Source organism: Bombina bombina, chromosome 6 (genome assembly GCF_027579735.1).
Source record: "Bombina bombina isolate aBomBom1 chromosome 6, aBomBom1.pri, whole genome shotgun sequence".
NCBI lineage: Eukaryota > Metazoa > Chordata > Amphibia > Anura > Bombinatoridae > Bombina > Bombina bombina.
Window position 1 is genome coordinate 697,697,369 of NC_069504.1, and position 21,080 is coordinate 697,718,448.

Sequence of the window (21,080 nt, forward strand, 5' to 3'; positions counted from 1 at the left end):
GGACGTGTGTGATGGAGCATTGTCCTGCATGAAAATCATGTTTTTCTTGAAGGATGCAGACTTCTTCCTGTACCACTGCTTGAAGAAGGTGTCTTCCAGAAACTGGCAGTAGGACTGGGAGTTGAGCTTGACTCCATCCTCAACCCGAAAAGGCCCCACAAGCTCATCTTTGATGATACCAGCCCAAACCAGTACTCCACCTCCACCTTGCTGGCGTCTGAGTCGGACTGGAGCTCTCTGCCCTTTACCAATCCAGCCACGGGCCCATCCATCTGGCCCATCAAGACTCACTCTCATTTCATCAGTCCATAAAACCTTAGAAAAATCAGTCTTGAGATATTTCTTGGCCCAGTCTTGACGTTTCAGCTTGTGTGTCTTGTTCAGTAGTGGTCGTCTTTCAGCCTTTCTTACCTTGGCCATGTCTCTGAGTATTGCACACCTTGTGCTTTTGGGCACTCCAGGGATGTTGCAGCTCTGAAATATGGCCAAACTGGTGGCAAGTGGCATCTTGGCAGCTGCACGCTTGACTTTTCTCAGTTCATGGGCAGTTATTTTGCGCCTTGGTTTTTCCACACGCTTCTTGCGACCCTGTTGACTATTTTGAATGAAACGCTTGATTGTTCGATGATCACGCTTCAGAAGCTTTGCAATTTTAAGAGTGCTGCATCCCTCTGCAAGATATCTCACTATTTTTGACTTTTCTGAACCTGTCAAGTCCTTCTTTTGACCCATTTTGCCAAAGGAAAGGAAGTTGCCTAATAATTATGCACACCTGATATAGGGTGTTGATATCATTAGACCACACCCCTTCTCATTACAGAGATGCACATCACCTAATATGCTTAATTGGTAGTAGGCTTTCGAGCCTATACAGCTTGGAGTAAGACAACATGCATAAAGAGGATTATGTGGTCAAAATACTCATTTGCCTAATAATTCTGCACTCCCTGTATATACCTGTATGTATATATAGTGCAGCGAAGGGGGTAAGTCACACAGCAATAGGAAGCAAATGGAAATATATATGTATATGCATATATACATATATATTTATGTGTTTATATGTGTATATTTAACACATAAATATGTAAATAAGCATATACTTATATATTTACAGGGAACACACAGTCCCCACAGATCACAGTGTAAAGGCACTTTTCAGTGCCTTTTTTTTTTTTTTACACTCCTCACCCGCCAACTATAACCCCTCATAACTGTTTCTTGCAGTTGTTTTTTAAAAAATAAAAACGCTAGATTTTTTTTTATTACAAACTATACTACACTGTATTTTGGGGGCATTTGGGGCACGTAACGGCTGGTTATTTATTGCGCGCCCTTTAACCGGCAAATTTTCCCATTCTGAGTTCGCAAAAAAATTAGCGTTCCACTTGTAATCTAGCCCATAATGTACTGGAAAACTGTAATGTGTTATCTAGGAAGTATATTGGACAGCTAGAGTATAACACAAAATAAAAATACTGCAGTAAGCTACATTGATAACTAAATATGATCTAATGCTACAGCTTCTTCCAATAGATTAAGAATTTGGAAATTTGGAATAAAAAATAGTTTGCACAAAATTTTAGATGCTATCATCAAAATTGCACTGCAGTTGCTTATAGTTTCTGTTATATTTCCTTTGATTATCATCTTCATTTTAATTACTTCTATTGTTGGGCAGTTTAATTGTACTATCTATTGACATGCAGATGTAGTGATTAAAATGAACAGCTGGGTACATAATTCTCCATTCAACAGCACTAACAATTTTTATGGTTAACAGAAAATGAACATTTCTTCACATATTAATACAATGTGTGAGACATTCTAATCTCTATGCACAGCAGTATTTCGGGCAGGGACAGCTACCTACCATTTTTAAGCACTGATTATAGCAATCTCATAATACTGTCAGCTAATGAAACACTTATTTCTACCTCTTCAAAGGAAAGTGAATTGTAGGAAATTAAACAAAGCCGTAATACATTCAGAAAATGCAAATAGAATGAAGATATTACAGCATTGTGAAAAGCTACTTTTAGATCCTTTTCTCTCTTACATAAAGAACCAGATTACAAGTGGAGCACTAAATATCACGAGAGCGTACTTCCATAGGCTCCAATGTGAGTCTCATTCTGATACCGCCAGAGACAACATCAGAACCTAAGCGCAGTGAAGGGAGTAAGTAGAGCAGTGATGGCAGCAAATTGTAAATATATATGTATATGCTTATATACATATATATTGATGTGTTAATATGTGCATATAAACAAACAAGTAATAGGAGTACTGCTAAATAGCAAATAAACCAAATGGTATGTGAGGGGCACTAAACAAATGTAATAAGTTTGTCACAGACAAGCTGACACAGTTCCCAATGTCTATGTATAAACAACATCAACAGCATAAACCCTGTGAGAAGTCTTCTCAACAAGGCAAGCTGTAGAATACCTCGGTAGGGGAGTGATGATGGCTTACTTCCAGATCCTTCAAAGGTATTATGCCAATTCCTAAGGGGTACGCTGTACACTCCGGAGGCGCTGTTTCCTTTCCATACAGGTGGATGTATAAACAAACTGGAAGCCCTCTCGTTCCAATTCCAAACAGGGAACATTCCTGTGGTCACGTGACGTAAAGCAGACCAATCACGGTTCCAGCTCAACCCAGGCAGATGGCCAATGAGAAGCAGTGAACAACGATGAAGCTAGGGGGCTGTGTAAAATGTAACCTTTATTGCGTATCAGTTGCTATATAAAATGGAGTAAGCAGTGAACAACTGGAGAAAGCATATTAGACAACAGCTAACATGTTTTGACCTTGGCCGTAATTATAGCTGTTGTCTAACACCTGTTCTTTAAAACACGTATCAACTTGTGATTGGTTAAAATAAACTGATGTTTTACACCATAGTGCCCTGCACATTTCTCATATAAGGATCTGAGTTCAACTAAAATAGATAATATTAATAAATATATACATCATTATGACACTATACAGGAAGCTAAGTAAGAGACCTCATCAATGCTAATTATCACATACAATTATAACATAAAACATATTTTGTCACACTTATTACATACATACTACATACACTTGAATAAACTGCCAAATAAAGTAAAAATGTCATAGTAAATGCATATGAAACATTACAAAGGAATATAGGCAGGGGTCAAGTCCTACAAAAAAAAGTGTGGAAACTCACCAAGACTTCCACCCTCTCTCACAATTAATATTGTTTTATTTATTTGTTTATATATATATATATATATATATATATATACACTCACACTTACACACACACTGTATTTATATGTATTTAATCTATAGACTTTGATTAATGAAAGCAAATTAAATCCAATGAAGCGTTGAATGGTTGCCTTTGGGCCTGAGAATCCTCCTCTGTCACAAAGTCTCACCCACTTAATGTGCAATAGTTCTATTTCTGCTGAGGGGAGCTAAATAACCTCAGAGAAAGCCACACAGAAACGTAAGCACCATGTGTAATAAAAGATAATAAAGATAATATCAATAACAGTGGTGATAACTCAGCAGGACCGCTGACAGGCTTACATTTAGTGTATTGTAGGAAGTGTTACTATCCATTACTAGAGGATCTCACTATCCCTCTAACCAGACTCTGGTCCAGCTCCTCCCACCAGCAGCAGCAGTGTTTATTGAAGTGTTTCTGTTCTCTGTCCAGAGGGAACTTAGTTCCTCCTGCAAAAATAGAGCAGGATCTTGTCAAGGTATATGTAAAGATTAATATGTATGGTATTATATATTTGCTTAGTCAGTGCCAGGTGATTCATTCATTCATAAAGCATTGGATGCTTTGACTGACCAAATTCCATCCTCCCCCACTTCTGTGATTACACAGGATTAATTATATATAAGAATAACAACAATTCTATTCACTGTAAAAAAAAACCTATGCCAAATGGTTTTGGCTGGGTGAAGACACATTTATCCTAATTAAAAGATAACATTTAAGTCACTCCAAAGAAAAGAATAAAAGCTTAAATTGTTGTATAGATAAAATCAGTGAACCACTTCAAAGTAATATTAGCATATGGAGCCTCAAAAATACATGCCCATATATGGGTTTCCTGTCCAAGGTGTAGCCGCTCCATCTGGGAATATGTTTGAAGATTAAAGGAGCTGTAACTTAACAACCATGTGTAAATTATCTCCTGTGAAGTTTTCCATGTGCAGAGAACAGACAAATTAGCATTTACAGTCCCTGTATGGCACAAATAAAAATAAATAAATTTTGCAAAGGAATGTGCCAGTTTTTCATGTATGTTTGAAATAATTCAAATAACCCATATATGTATATATATATATATATATTGAGCTGGGACATATTATATTAAATAAATAATTGCTGTATTGAATAATAACTACAATGATGATATTGCAAATAGACATATGAATGCTTAAACATTTCTAACAAATATTTCTTTGATTGCAGACAACAAGTGGTCATGGGCATAAATCTACATATATTCAGGAGGAAGTGTACTGAATGTAAAATATACTGTGTTTATATATTAATACCAGGATACTGGTAACATCTTAAATGGATTTAAAGCTAATCAGTTAGCAGTAGAAATTACTTTAATGTAATATGATATTAAAAATAATTTAATGTTTCATATTAAAATAATCAGAATAAATAATGTGACATAATACAGTACAAATGAACATATGACTTATTAATGTAAGGAAATTATGGCATTTATTACACAGTTTAAAGAAATATGTTTAAATGTTGGAAATGATTAAATGTATTGCTGTGTTGTTTGTCATGCTGCCCCCGATGGACAAAATCTGGTGTTGCGATGCAGGTATTACAACCAAAAGACGATTGGTTGTTACAAAGATGCATCTCCTTGACAACATACATTTCACAAAATAAACCAATTAGAAGGGTCAAGCACCGTGGGCGTGAACGAAAAAGATCATCAATGATTCGATATAAGGAATGGCTAAATGCAAACAAGGGACAGTTTTTGTTTGACTTGCTTAGACTGGTGAGTGATTGATATCTAGCGGCCATACTTGGGAACACTATCAATTAAGCAAGAAACTGAAAACTTACCTTGATCCATGCAATAACTTTCCTTCAAATGAGATGATCTAAAGATATTTGGAAAAGACAGCTGTGAATTGGTTCAAATTGGTGAAGTATAATTATTCTAATTTTTAATATTTGAAACAAAGTTTATTGGTAAGAACATAGTCAATTTGTATTTAATAGATTTAAAGAGAGCAGCTTGTATTTAAAGTAACTGTTTACATTAAGAATATATGTATTTTTAGTATTTTAATTAGAATTGTATTAGAATCAATGGTATCTAAATAGCTGCGTATATATATATATATATATATATATATATATATATATATATATATATATATATATATATATATATATACATATATATATTGTCCTATTGTTTAACTAAGCATTGTTAAAATTGTACCAGCATGAATGTTTACTGGTTTATATTTTAGTCTCATTGTGTAAATTGAATGAAATTCTATTGTGAATAAGGCTAATTTTAAAGGTAAACTTTTATGAACTTTACATAGCATATTTTAATAGTTTTTAAACGTGTATAGTATTGATTCATATTCTGATTCCTTCAAATATATTTCAATGTGTTCATAGATATTAACTAATAAAAAGAATTCAGAAATGTATATTAATTTTATTGTCTAGTATATGCATATTGATTTTGGGTTTCAGTTTAAAGGATAATTATTAAATATATTGTGTTATAACCCTGCCATATACTGACATATTATTTGGAGAGCACTGCTGAGATCTTATAAATATACTTACATATTATTTGGAGAGCACTGCTGAGATCTTATAAATATAATTACATAATATATGGAGGCACTGCTGAGATAGGCCCAGGAATAGAGGTAACTTGTACGATCAGGTAGATATGCTTTATACCCAGTTAAATTGGTTGAGCGAACAATTCGCTAATATGAGTCAACCTTTACGGCTCAGCAACCGAACAAAATTTTTTTAGGGGTACAGCCACTGGTCAGCAGTGGACCACAGGCACAGTCATAAATACTGCAGTATCACCTGAAAGGGAGGGGAGAGATATACAAAATAAAATTATAAATGTCAAAAATGATACTAATCATGTTATCTCCCCACAGACCGTAAACGGACGATTTAGCTGTGATGACAAGCAACCTCAGTCAGGAAAAATTAACAGACTTTTTCATTTGCAGTGTTCTCTTAACCTTATTTCCACAGATGCAGTACACAAGAACCCAGTCGACCCTGTCATAGAGGGGACCGGTGGGTATGAAGTTTCTTCTGCATTGGAAAATATGGCAGAGTCAGGTAACACGTGGCGAAGCCCACAGATGTATGATAACGCCAATTTTATGTGTGAAATGGTAGAAACTGCAGGGAGATATTATGTGAGCTGAGCTGCAGGATTCAGTCTCCAACCCTATCATGGGATTCTTTGATGCTGGGTCTCGCACAACTATTCTATCCCACAGGTACTACAAACAGCTAAATGAGCTAACACCCCACAAACCTAAAATAAAAGAATTTGATGGTTCACTAACAGGAGTTGGGGGTGACTCTCTAAAAGTCTACGGTATGGCCTGGTTAAAATTTAAAATGGGGAACAGGGTCATAAGACACCCTGTCATTATAGTGGATTTGACAACTGATCGTTTAATTATTGGTAGTGATCCTCTGAAGCGATTAAGCACCATAATTGATTGCATAAATAATGTAATTTGGTCACAAGTTAAAAGGCCTATGAATTATGAGAAATCTGGTATATCTCTCCCCCAACATAACTGTCATGTGGTGGAAGAGAAACCAGATGCTGTGGAGATTCATTTCAGGAATAACTCTGTACCTGAAATCACTCCTTTAAGTGGCTCTGATGGTAATACTTTTAAAATTTCGCCTGGAAAGATAGCGAATATTTCCTTAGACAGTGATGTATTACCCATATCTCTCCACAAGGGGGATCATAAAATCCCTAAGGGGGGGGGGCACGCTGAATACCTCACAGGAATTGAGAGAGTTAAAGAGGATCTATTTATCCCTATACAAGTGCATGACCTTGGTAAAACCAAGTATGCTAAATTGAACTTAAAACAGGAAGCTAGCTATATAAGGGAAGGCTTATTAGCACAGCTAGCTGAACCTAAAGTGATTAAATATCTTTCTCCCCAAGACCAGTGTGTCCATGGCCTGGATAACAGGTTTGAAAGCTATAACATCACAGCTAAGTGCTTATTATCTGTATCTATAGGTAATAAGTCAGTGAGGCACCTGTTTTTAGTTTTAAATACTCCCCATAATCAAATATACATTGGCAATGATATCTTACATAGATATGCCATACAAATAGATTTGATTAACTCTTGCCTCTGGAGCAGGTTAAAGGGGGACCCTGAAGTATTTCAGGATGCAAATGCAGCCTTGAAATCAAACCAGCAATTGCCATATGCTGTGAATATGCAGGTGTCTAGCGATGTTATAATTCCTGCCAGGGCTGATAAATTTCTTTTACCCTTACAGGTAAAGAGAGGTCAGAAATTAAAAACTTCTGAAACACTAATTTGCCGCTCCCATAGAATACAAAATCTGGGTGTCACAATGACCTATACTCCTATGATAAATATTGGAACTATTCAAATACATGTTATTGTACATAACATGACCCCACAGGATATAAACTTATCCAAGGGGACTACCATAGGATATACACTGAAATCAAGTTATTACACTTTTGGATTGCAGAATAATGTAATTGGGCTAATACCTGAAGGATACTTAACTGAAGAACAATTAATAGAACAAAGCTTTGCATCTATTCCAGAGGGTCTATTTACTATTCAGTCTATTTATCCCTTCAGCTCAGAGGAAGGCATCTGTAAAATTGAAGAAGCCTCTCTAGTATTTGATCAGCCGATCAAACAACAAGATTACTCCAATACCCAGAGTCATGAGGGCAATATAAATTATAATCAAGGGGATCTCACCTCTAAGTTGGAAGAAGCCTATAAAATAGGACAGCCTGAAATCTTTCCAGGATTTCAGCAAATAGTCGAAGAGCAAATATCCTTAGCTAATGGCTGTTCCAGCAATGATGAACGCCAACAGCTGCGAGAACTCCTGATAGAGTACAAGGATATTTTTGCTAGGGATTCTTATGACTGTGGTACTACAGACTTACACATTGCAAGAATACAAACAGATCCCGATGCACCACCTGTCTTTGTTAAACAATACAGACTTCCTTGAGCCTCATATGATTCTCTTGCAGAAATCATAAGGAACCTGGAAGAAAGGGGTATTATACGACAGGTGCACAGCTCTTATAACAATCCTATTCTAGGTATTCTTAAGCCAAATGGACAATGGCGTTTGTGTGCTGACTTAAGACAGCTAAACAAACGAGTGTACATGTCTGGCTGGCCTGTGCCATATATTGACCAGTGCCTAGCGCAGATGCAGGGATCCAAAATATTCACTGCCATTGATTGCACACAGGGATATTGGACCATAAAGGTACATGAGGAGGACCAGTATAAGCTGGCATTCTCATTCCAAAAGGTCCAATATGCATTTCAGAGACTTCCTTTTGGATACATAAATTCTGGACATGAATTTGCTGTATTCATGCATAAGGCTATGCCTGATGCACTGGAAAGGGGGACCTTATCTTATGTTGATGATGTTTTAATCAAAAGCACAGACTTTGAAAAACACATCGCAGAGCTTAAACACGTCCTCAGACAACTTAAAAGGGCAGGTGTCAAATTATCCCTATAGAAAGCTCAATGGTGCCGCACTCGTGTAAACTTCTTGGGACATGAAGTTACTTCTCAAGGGCTAAATCCTCAGAAGAAAAAGGTGGAAGCTATAGTAAATTCTAAAAACCCAACTAACTTAAAGGAATTGAGATCATTCCTGGGTATGACGATTTATTCTCGCAAATTCATTGATAGTTATGCAGAATTAACAAAACCACTACTACTTCTTCTAAAGAAGGATGTGAAATGGCACTGGAGTGAGTCTCAAGAGACAGCCATCAGAGAGCTGAAGAAAAAACTCACTCAAGCACCTTGCTTAGCATACCCTGAATGAGGTAAACCTTTCTTCTTAGAAACAGGTTACACAGATATAAGCATGAGTGCTGTTTTATACCAAAAGCATGATAATTTAAACAAAGTCATTGCTTATGTGAGCAAAACTTTATCCCCAGTAGAAATAAAATTTAGCGATTGCGAAAAAGCCCTCTTATCTACTGTATGGGCTCTGCAAAATTTCCGCAGCTACATACAGGGCGAGAAAATTATTGTAGAAACGGCCCACCAGCCTTTGCTATATTTACAAAGTGAGAGAATAAGAGATGGGAATTTGTCTAATAGCCGCATAACAGCGTGTACTCCTTCCTTACAAGGCTGGCCCTTAGAAATAAGCTACAAGCAGAATAAAAAGAATCCAGTCGCACAGGGGCTTGCTGAGCTCCACGACTGTACTGCTAAGGATCCTGGGGAAGAATTATCAGAAAATGATTTCCTGGAGGAACAATTGCTTTCCCAATATAAAATACACAATGAGGACCATTGTCAAACATTACCTTGGGTATATGTTGATGGTGTTCTTACCATGCTACTATTGAAAATGAGCGCAGACTAGTCGCTGGAATTGGTATAACTTGGGCAAATGGATTACCAAATATATCTATAGGTTTCAACATTGGACCAAGATCCAGTCAGGTTGCAGAACTCACTGTTGTTCTAAAAACCATTGAAATGGCTATTGAACATGGTATTCATGAATTTGTGATCATAACTGACTCAAATTATGTGTGTGACAGTTTTGTTGAATACCTGCCAACTTGGAAAAGAAATGGCATGCAGAAAAGTAATAACAAACCAGTCAAGCATGGCAAGTTGTTCTGCGAGATTGATAATCTGGTGGTATCCAATAATTTAACCATATGCTGGAAAAAGTCCAAGGGTCATTCCAGGGTTCTAGGTCCAGATAAGGAAGGCAATGATCTTGCGGATTCATTAGCCAAACAATAAGCCATAACTGGAGAACTCCTTAATATTGACCACTTAATGGGTCAATTCAGGTAGAAGCCAAGCCATTACCAGAAACCAGGCTAAACAACAGAGTGAGCCTAACCTGGTGCAATGGAGTCAGGATTCTCCTAGTGAGGACCTGATCACTAGTCAAAAAGAAGACCCCATTGTAGGCATCTTCTATAAACACATAGAAGATCCTGAAATCAACCCCATCTCAAAAGATGATTGTATTGGCCAAGAAGATCTTAGAATCTTAATGAAATCCAGAACACAATTCAAGTTACAGGATGGGTTTTTAATTTGAAACTCCAAAATTGGCATCCAGCAATGGGTAGTACCCACCAAGTTCAGAGGTCTAATGCTTCAACATGCCCATGATGCTCCCACATCTGGTCATTGTGGTGCCAAACTCACATATGAAATATTGCGTGACTACGCTTTTTGGCCACACATATTGAAAGATGTTCAAACCTACTGTCAAGGGTGTTTAATCTGTCCACAGTTCCAACCCACTGCACCAACGCATAGAGCGCCCATGCAGAAAAGGGGGATGGTAATGCCATGGTCAGATATACAAATTGATTTTATTGGCCCAGTAACCAGATAATCAAGAGGTAACAAATACATGTTAACTGGGACATGCCTGTTCACTAAATGGGTGGAGTGCCTCAGTGCACCTAACAATAGTGCTGAAACATGCGCAGCATTGCTCATCAACCACGTGTTTTCCAGATTTGGTTTGCCCCAAAGAATTGAATCAGATCGGGGAACTCACTTCACTAGCGAAGTGATGACCAAAATGTGGAAAATACTAGGGGTTAAAAGAAAGCTCCATATTGTTTATAGAGCTGCCTCAAGTGGTGGTGTAGAGCATTACGACCAGTCCATTGTTAAAATCCTCAAAAAGTTTGTGAGTGAAACGGGTAAAGACTGGGATGTAAAACTACCTCTTGTCTTAATGGCATTAAGAGCAACTCCAAGTAGTGCTGCCAAGATGTCAACTTTTGAACTGATGACTGGTAGAAGAATGGTTCTACCTCAACATCTACTGTACCGGACATCAGACCAGAACTTGATAAACGCTGCCAATACACATCAGTATGTGGAGAACCTAAGAAAGCACCTGCAATATGCCTTTGCATTTGCTCAAAAGAACTTGGAAAAATCCGCAACTGCTACTAAAACCTATTATGATCTCAAAACGTCCAAAAAGGAATATGAAATAAATGATAACGTTTATCTTTATAACTTTGGAAGAGATTATCTTAGGGAGAAGAAATTTCTTCCATCCTGGAAAGGTCCTTTTGTCATTACTGACAAAATATCTCTAGTGGCCTATAAAATAAGGATCCCCAAAAATGAAAGTTTCATAGATAAATGGGTCCATATCAATCAGCTGCGAGCGTGCCATCCTAGGTCCCAACTACAAGTCATAGAGGGAGAATGAAGTGTCATATCTCCAAATACACTAAAGACATACTGTAGTTTAAAAATGCCTAGCTGATAAACATGAAGGCTCAAAAATTACGGACTCTCTACACAGAAGACTGTCTATGATGTGTACCGCCAGCATCCTCACCAAATACCATTGACTTTAGGCCAATTGTATATACATGTGTCCTACATCTATTTAAAATTGGAAGGGGGATTTATGTCAAGGTATATGTAAAGATTAACATGTGTGTTATTATATATTTGGCTAGTCAGTGCCAGGTGATTCATTCATTCATAAAGCATTGGATGCTTTGACTGACCAAATTCCATCCTCCCCCACTTCTGTGATTACACAGGATTAATCATATATAAGAATAACAACAATTCTATTCACTGTAAAAAAAAACCTATGCCAAATGGTTTTGGCTGGGTGAAGACACATTTATCCTAATTAAAAGATAACATTTAAGTCACTGCAAAGAAAAGAATAAAAGCTTAAATTGTTGTATAGATAAAATCAGTGAACCACTTCAAAGTAATATTAACATTTGGAGCCTCAAAAATACATGCCCATATATGGGTTTCCTGCCGAAGGTGTAGCCGCTCCGTCAGGGAAGAGGTTTGAAGATTAAAGGAGCTGTAACTTAACGACCATGTGTAAATTATCTCCTGTGAAGTTTTCCATGTGCAGAGAACAGACAAATTAGCATTTACACTCCCTGTATAGCACAAATAAAAATAAATACATTTTGCAAAAGGAATGATGCCAGTTTTTCATGTATGTTTGAAATAATTTAAATAACCCATATATGTATATATATATATTGAGCTGTGGCATATTATATTAAATAAATAATTGCTGTATTGAATAATAACTACAATGATGATATTGCAAATAGACATATGAATGCTTAAACATTTCTAACAAATATTTCTTTGATTGCAGACAACAAGTGGTCATGGGCATAAATCTACATATATTCAAGAGGAAGTGTACTGAATGTGAAATATACTGTGTTTATATATAAATGCCAGGATACCGGTGACATCTTAAATGGATTTAAAGCTAATCAGTTAGCAGTAGAAATTACTTTAATGTATAATATGATATTAAAAAGAATTTGATGTTTCATATTAAAATAATCAGTATAAATAATGTGACATAATACAGTACAAATGAACATATGACTTATTAATGTAAGTAAATTATGGCATTTATTACACAGTTTAAAGAAATATGTTTAAATGTTAGAATTGATTAAATGTATTGCTGTGTTGTTTGTCATGCTGCCCCCGATGGACAAAATCTGGTGTTTCGATGCAGGTATTACAACCAAAAGACGATTGGTTGTTAAAAAGATGCATCTCCTTGACAACATACATTCACAAAATAAACCAATTAGAAGGGACAAGCACCGTGGGTGTGAACGAAAAAGATCATCAATGATTAGATATAAGGAATGGCTAAATGCAAACAAGGGACAGTTTTTGTGTGACTTGCTTAGACTGGTGAGTGATTGATATCTGGCGGCCATACTTGGGAACACATTCATTTAAGCAAGAAACTGAAAACTTACCTGGATCTATGTGATAACTTTCCTTCAAATGAGATGATCTAAAGATATTTGGAAAAGACAGCTGCAAATTGGTTCAAATTGGTGAAGTATAATTATTCAAATTTTTAATATTTGAAACAAAGGTTATTGGTAAGAACATAGTCAATTTGTATTTAATAGATTTAAAGAGAGCAGTTTGTATTTTTTCTTATATTCATAGTCCTATATAAGGTTAAGTTTGTCTCTTGTATGCTAAGTAATTCATCTGTGCAAAATATAGAATATATATATATATATATATATATATATATATATCTTAGAATTGGTTTTAATTATAAGTAACTAAGGATTTGTTCCAGTTTAAATAGACATTTAAAGTAACTGTTTACATTAAGAATATATGTATTTTTAGTATTCTAATTAGAATTGTATTAGAATCAATGGTATCTAAATAGCTGAGTATATATATATCTATATATATATATATATATATATATATATATATATATATATATATATATATATATATATATTGTCCTATTGTTTAACTAAGCACTGTTAAAATTGTACCAGTCTGAATGTTTAGTGGTTTATATTTTAGTCTCATTGTGTAAATTGAATGAAATTCTATTGTGAATAAGGCTAGTTTTAAAGGTAAACTTTTATGAACTTTACATAGCATATTTTAATAGTTTTTAAACGTGTATAGTATTGATTCATATGCTCATTCCTACAAATATATTTCAATGTGTTCATAGATATTAACTAATAAAAAGAATTCAGAAATGTATATTAATTTTATTGTCTAGTATATGCATATTGATTTTGGGTTTCAGTTTAAAGGATAATTATTAAATATATTGTGTTATAACCCTGCCATATACTGACATATTATTTGGAGAGAACTGCTGAGATCTTATAAATATACTTACAATCTCCATTCCCATGCGTCCCCGCCCGACTTGACCCCTGAATATAGGAATATATCAGAAATGCTTCACACTGTGGGGAAACATACAAAAAGTGTAGTGGTTGGAATATGACAGTAATAGATGTATAAATTAATGAGTCGATAAAGAGAGAAAGCTAAATATTGCCAGAAATTAATCAAATCATATTCAGAGTTCATACCAAGGGGAACCCTTGTACGTCCGAATATCCAACACATCTCACTAAGAAAAGATCTCTATTACCACACCTAATAGGACACCTTCTCTATAATTGTCCACCTAAGTGTATGGGTACTATTATTGTGTTTAGATTTGGTCCCTTAGGTGCAATTTTTACTGAGACTTATAGGAATATCAATACCAATATCTGGCAAAAGCTGTCACCCTCCCTGTGACGAACCAAGGTTATCCAACCCTGCGCCAGTCACTTATTTGGCACAGAAAGGGTTATCAGCCCCCCTCTCGGCCACCAATAGGTCACAATCTTGTGATTCAGTTTAGGGTATAACAGTTTTAACACACATAGGTACATAATATACCAATGTCCTGTCAGTGACCTGGTCAGTTTTTTTAATGAAGGGCCTGTTTTGCATCATGCATTCTATTGACAGCTTAAGCCATAAACGTTATCCTGTGTATCTCTGGGGCTAAGAGCTTGAGTGGTTTTATGACTCAATGCATACACAATAACATTTGGTGGGCTATTTAGGGGGCTTCTGGCACTTCAAAGAAAATACAAACACAATTCTTCTTGACAACAAATAACTGTTTTGGAGTTCAAGCTACACAAAGTTAACTCCTTAGCAGCTGAATCCTGAGATATTCGTGACACCTCCCCCAATAAGAGACTCAAAAGGGGGTGGCTACAAGCCACTCCCGATGCGTATCAAAGGGGACACTCCTCTTGCTGTGAGAACACCATTGCCAGACAGATTGCACCTAGCAGTTTTGGCAGCAGGATGCCCTCCTTTTAAAAGTGACACACTAGTTGCTCTACCCAACCGATTGAATATATTGCAGGGCCCCTCCCATGCAGCCTCTAGTTTGTTCTGTCTCATGGGTGTGAGTACCAGAACATTGTGGACCATCTCACACACTCCCTCTCTGGCAGTAAACTCCTGCAACTGTTTTTGTGCGAATATGGCATCTCTGGGTTTTGCAGGTACCTCCCCCAATAAGGTTTGCATCTTATCCATGAATAACACATCATCCCCTGTTACAGAGGTGCCTGTGAAACCTAGTGTCTTGCTACCTATGGTGTGCTCTCTAAACATATTGTGTGCTGTCAGTTGCTGCTTAACTACCATAGGCTCTTGCCCTCCCACTGGAGTAGAATTCCTGTACTCCTGCACTCTGTTATGGTTGGCAGGGGGTTGACTAATTGCCCCCCTCCTCCTCACTGTGGGTTCTAACTGCTGAGCCTGCTGGGGACACTGATGCTGCACATCTATCAGTGTATTTGCTGAATGGCACTGTGGGGCTGTGTAAATACACTTCTCTGTACTCCTCCCCCCTGTGCCTGCAGCCTGTGTCAATCTCTGTCCCCTAGCTTGTGCAGTCTGTTTATAGGTCACAGCTGAGGTTACTGGGGTCTCTGTCACCCACAATCTTTCACACTCACTCTGGGGGTCCCTCAAAGAGTATCCTGTACCCTCCTCCCCCACACACTCTGAAATCTGTGGCTTTGCTGCTTCTGTCATAGAGTGGGCTAGTTTGCCCCCCTGCTCTCTCTCACAGTCAGTCTGCCACTGTGCATAATCACACAGAATCTGGGATCCTTTTGACACTGGTGCAGACAAGCACACATCTTCCTTCTGCCATTTATCCCAACTATTGTGTCTTTTCACAGGGTACGGAATTGTCCCTGGCAGAGACTGGCACACATCATCCAGCAGCCCAGTCACCCAGTCATTCTCTCCCCCGTCAATCTCACCTCCTTCTATAGAATCCACTGATTCAATCACAGGCAGACACGCACCCCTCATCTGCCTTCTCTCACAGACAAGTTCTTCCCGTACAGCTAAACTTGGTTCAGGCACAGACAGACCCACACAATCTATCTGACTTTCTCCCCCATCAGTCTCACCCTGTACAACTAACGGTAATTCTGCCAATACTGCTGGTTTAAGTACAGGAAGACACACACCGTCTGTCTGTCATTCTCCCCAGTCAGTCTCTCCTCTTACAGATTCACCTCTCAGCACAGACACCCCCAGTTCAGGCACAACCCTCCGCACACATGCACTCTGTCCTCCCTCCTGGTCATAATGTCTCTGAGCATTTTTACACACAGCCCTTTCCACATAAGGGTCTGCAACTAATGTCACTAGGTCACATGTAGCATTGTCAGGCACATAAAGAGATAACAATCTACCCAAATCAGTACCCAATAAAACATCATTAAGAATATTTTCAGATACCCCCACATTTCTTAAACCTCTCCCCACTCCCCAATCAAGATATACACGTGCCATAGGCACTGCAAGTTTCATTTCCCCAATCCCTTTAACTGCTAGAGTCTTTCCAGGGATAATGTTCTAAGAGTTCACTAGCTTTGGATGCACCATAGTCACTTCTGCACCTGTGTCCCTTAGCCCTAAGGTTACCTTATCTCCAACAGTCACAGGTTGCAAGTTCTCATGGTTGTTTTCCTCTGGACAGGTAACAAACAAAACAGATGCTGGTACTTCTGAGGGATTACTCCCTCCAGCTGATTGCCCCAAGTTAATCCTCTCTGGGCAAGTGGAGCTGATGTGGCCCACTTTGTTGCAAACAAAACATCTGTGGGTATCCCCCTGCCCAGATGCAGCACTCGCCCCTCCTTTCCCAGAGGGAGCAGACACACTGGATAAAGGCACAGCAGGCTTTGTGAAGGGGGGTCATGCAGCAGCTCCTTTACAGGTGGATCCCCCCTTAGAAAAGGATTTCCTCCCATTCTCTGGAGACCTGTTAGCTGTGTAAAAATCAGCCAGCTCGCCAGCTTCCAATGCGGTTATGGGCTTCCGATCTAAAACCCATTCTTGAACTCCGGCTGGGCACAGCTGCATAAATTGCTCCTTCACCATCAAATCTTTCAGCTCCTCCATAGTGGCAACTTTTAATCCTCTGACCCACTGTTTAAAGGCTGTCATCAAGTTCCCAACAGCTGTAATATAGCTCTCTGACAAACCTTTCTGCAGAGAACGGAATTTCTTTCGGTACACCTCAGGAGTAAGATTGTATCTCCTCTGCAGTGCAGCTTTAATGGAATCATAGTCCTGATCAAACTCTGGGGGTAGTTCAGCAAACACCTCCAGTGCAGGACCTTTCAGGCCAGGGGTAAGGTACTTGGCCCACTGCTCCCTTGGCAACTGGAACTGTCTGCAAACTTTCTCAAAGCTACGCAGGAATACATCCACATCTCCATCTTTCTCCAGGGTGGGAAAATTCTCTGCACGCACTCTGGGAGCAGGGGGGTCTCTAGGTTCACTAACAACAGGTGAGACCATCCCTCTCTCAAACCGTGCAAGCTGTAGCTGATACTCTCTCTCTGCCTGTCATTCAGCAGCCTGTCTTTCAGCTGCCAGATCCTCTCTCTCAGCTGCCAGAGATGCCTGTCGTTCAGCAGCCTGTCTCTCAGCTGCCAGAGTAGCCTGTCGTTCAGCAGCTTGTCTTTCATAAAACTTTGTAATCAGTTCCATGTGCAAACTTGCATCCACTGAGCCCATATGTTTAAGAACAGTTTGCAAATAACAGTCCAATGGATCCCCAGATCCTGATGAATCACCGCCCACAACTGCAGACATCTCTCCTGAGACTTCAACTGGTGTGATTTGGCTGTTATCATATTCAACAAGAGCTTGTATTAGTAAATCTTTGTTCTTTGAACGTATTGGAATATCCCGCTCCTGGCATAGGAGTATAAGTGCCTCTCTAGATCGCTGCTCGTATGCCTCCATAGCAAAAATAAAATAGAAAAGAAAAACAGAGAATAGGGAAGGGGACTGTTTGCAATGTGTGACTATATAATGCACTGAGTTTTAGCCTTTGGAAATTGTAAGAAACAATTTCTTTTAGTACCGGGATTTTCACACTAGCAAATCCACAAGCACTAAAATCTAATAATAAAAAAAATGTATCCCACCGCTGCCCACCAATTTGTGATGAACCAAGGTTATCCAACCCTGCGCCAGTCACTTATTTGGCACAGAAAGGGTTATCAGCCCCCCTCTCGGCCACCAATAGGTCACAATCTAGCCACACCAGGCAAGCTTGTGATTCAGTTTAGTGGGTGCAAGAGTTAACCGCACTCCCTTAATCTGTACTAGACGTAAGAGAAATGCCTGACACTCCCTTTTAATGCCACCCACAATAAACTATCAATCCTATAGCTCCAATACTGCCACAACGTAAAATTTATTAAAGGGAAAATCCTAAGGAAAAACCCAGACTTTACACATTAACAATTTAGCAGAAAATAACCTAAATTATACAGTTCTAATATTCCAGTCTCTTTCAGTAACATGGTTCAATTATTAGACAAAGGCCAAACTTAATAAAGGAATTATTTATTATGCCAAAAATATTATGCACAATGCATTATTAATAAAAAGTTGTTACAAATAAAATTACACACGCAAACAGTGTTTTAAAATAAAAAGGAGAAAAACAGAATTGAATACTTTCCTAGTTTTCAAGATCTGTGCCCGGGGATGGCATGAAAATGATGGCTCCTTACTTCTGTACAGCAGCTCCCCTTGTAAGAATGACAAACTTATTGTTAAGAAATAAGATTCTTAAACCTACTTTTCAGAGATCAGGTTGCTTAACCACACCCTCCTGGGCGGGCTAAGAAACCCCCCTGTCTTTATAACCTTCAATAGACTAATTTCTTGCCTGAATTTATACAATCTATTATAATTCCTGCTAGGTAAGAAATTTCTATATTTACATATCTAGAACCTTTTAGTTTTATTGGGAGAATCGGTTTGATATGAAATATGCCATAGGTTGTCATATTTACCTTCCTTTAAGGGTATAACAGTTTTAACACACATAGGTACATAATATACCAATGTCCTGTCAGTGACCTGGTCAGTTTTTGTAATGAAGGGCCTGTTTTGCATCATGCATTCTATTGACAGCTTAAGCCATAAATGTTATCCTGTGTATCTCTGGGGCTAAGAGCTTGAGTGGTTTTATGACTCAATGCATACACAATAATATCTGGTGGGCTGTTTAGGGGGCTTCTGGCACTTCAAAGAAAATACAAACACTATTCTTCTTGACAACAAATAACTGTTTTGGAGTTCAAGCTACACAAAGTTAACTCCTTAGCAGCTGAATCCTGAGATATTCGTGACACTCCCCATGTTGCACTGATGACATCACATATCAAAAACAGGTTGAAGATTGCAATAAAGGGGGTACAATAAACACACCATCAACCAAGTAAGACATGAAGTGGATATGGTAGATAGAAAAACCTTATTAAAAAGAAAGGATAGAAGTCATGATAATGTTTGCAATATCATAAAACGCCATTTTCCTTTACTTGCTGCAGATGACAGATTGGTTACACTTTCCAAACAAGGATGCAATTTTTCCTATCGGAGAAACAAGACATTAGGCAATATTTAGTTTCCAACTCAACTTAAAATTTTTAGTTTAGGTACTAAAAGTTCTTGGTTAACCCACCATGGTTTGTACCAATGTGGGACAAGAGATTGTATGGCATGCAACTGTAATTCTTTGGGCTCTAATTTGAATTCCACTGTTACAGGGGAAAGTTTTCAGATTCAGACTTGCTTAAATTGCAGGTCTTCCTATGTAATTTATCTTATCACATGTACTCTATCTAATCTACAATACGTTGGACTAATGACACAAGAAGTGAGGTCCCGCATTAGAGAGCATTTATCGACTAATAGGACGTGCAACTAACCTTTAGTACAACATTTTGATCTTAAACACAATAATAGTACCCGTACACTAAGGTGGACAATTATAGAGAAGGTGTTTTGCCCTAGTAGGGGTGGTAATAGAGATCTTTTCTTAGCCAGACGTGAGATGTATTAGATATTTAAACTTCGTACAAGGGTTCCCCTTAGTATGAACTCTTAATATTATCTGATTAACTTCTGGCAATGAGCAGCTTTCTCTCTTTATCGACTCATTCATTTATACATCTATTGATGTCATATTCCAACCACTACACTTTTTGTATGTATCCCCATAGTGTGAAGTACTTATGATATATTCCTTTATTCATTTGTAATGTTTCATATGCATTTACTATGACTTTTTTACTTTATTTGGCAGTTTCCTCAAGCTTATGTAGTATGTATGTAAGAATTTTGACAACATATGTTATACCTAATAATTGTATGTGATATTTAGCATTGATGAGGTTTCTTACTTAGATTCCTGTATAGTGTCTTAATGATGTATATACTTATTATTATCTATATTAGTTAATCTTAGATCCTTATATTAGAATGTGCAGGGCACTTATGGTATAAAACATCAGTTTGTTTTAACTAATCACAAGTTGATACGTGTTTTAAATAACAGGTGCATGGGTTTAGACAACAGCTATGATTACGGCCAAGGTCGAAACATGTTAGCTGTTGTCTGATATGTTTTTCTAGTTGTTCACTGCTTGCTCCATTTAATTTAACAATTGATGCACAATAAAGGTTACGTTTTACACAGCTCCCTGGCTTCATCATAGTTCAATATATGTATAATAGACATGTGCGTTTCGTTTTGGGCGAATTTGGAATTCGGCTGAATTTTGGGCAATTCGGAGATTCAGATGCATTCGAATTTCCGAATCGGCACATCCAGAAAAATTCAGAAAATTAATAAATTAGTTTCCGAATTTTCGGATCCATTATTCATATTCAGAATTTTTCATTGCTCTATGTAGTAAACCGCAGTTCCCCGACACTAACTCTAAGTCTCTAAATCATTAAATAAAGCTATTAACACCTAAACCGCCATTCCCCGACATCGCCAACACCAACTATACCTATTAACCCCTAAACCACTGTTACGA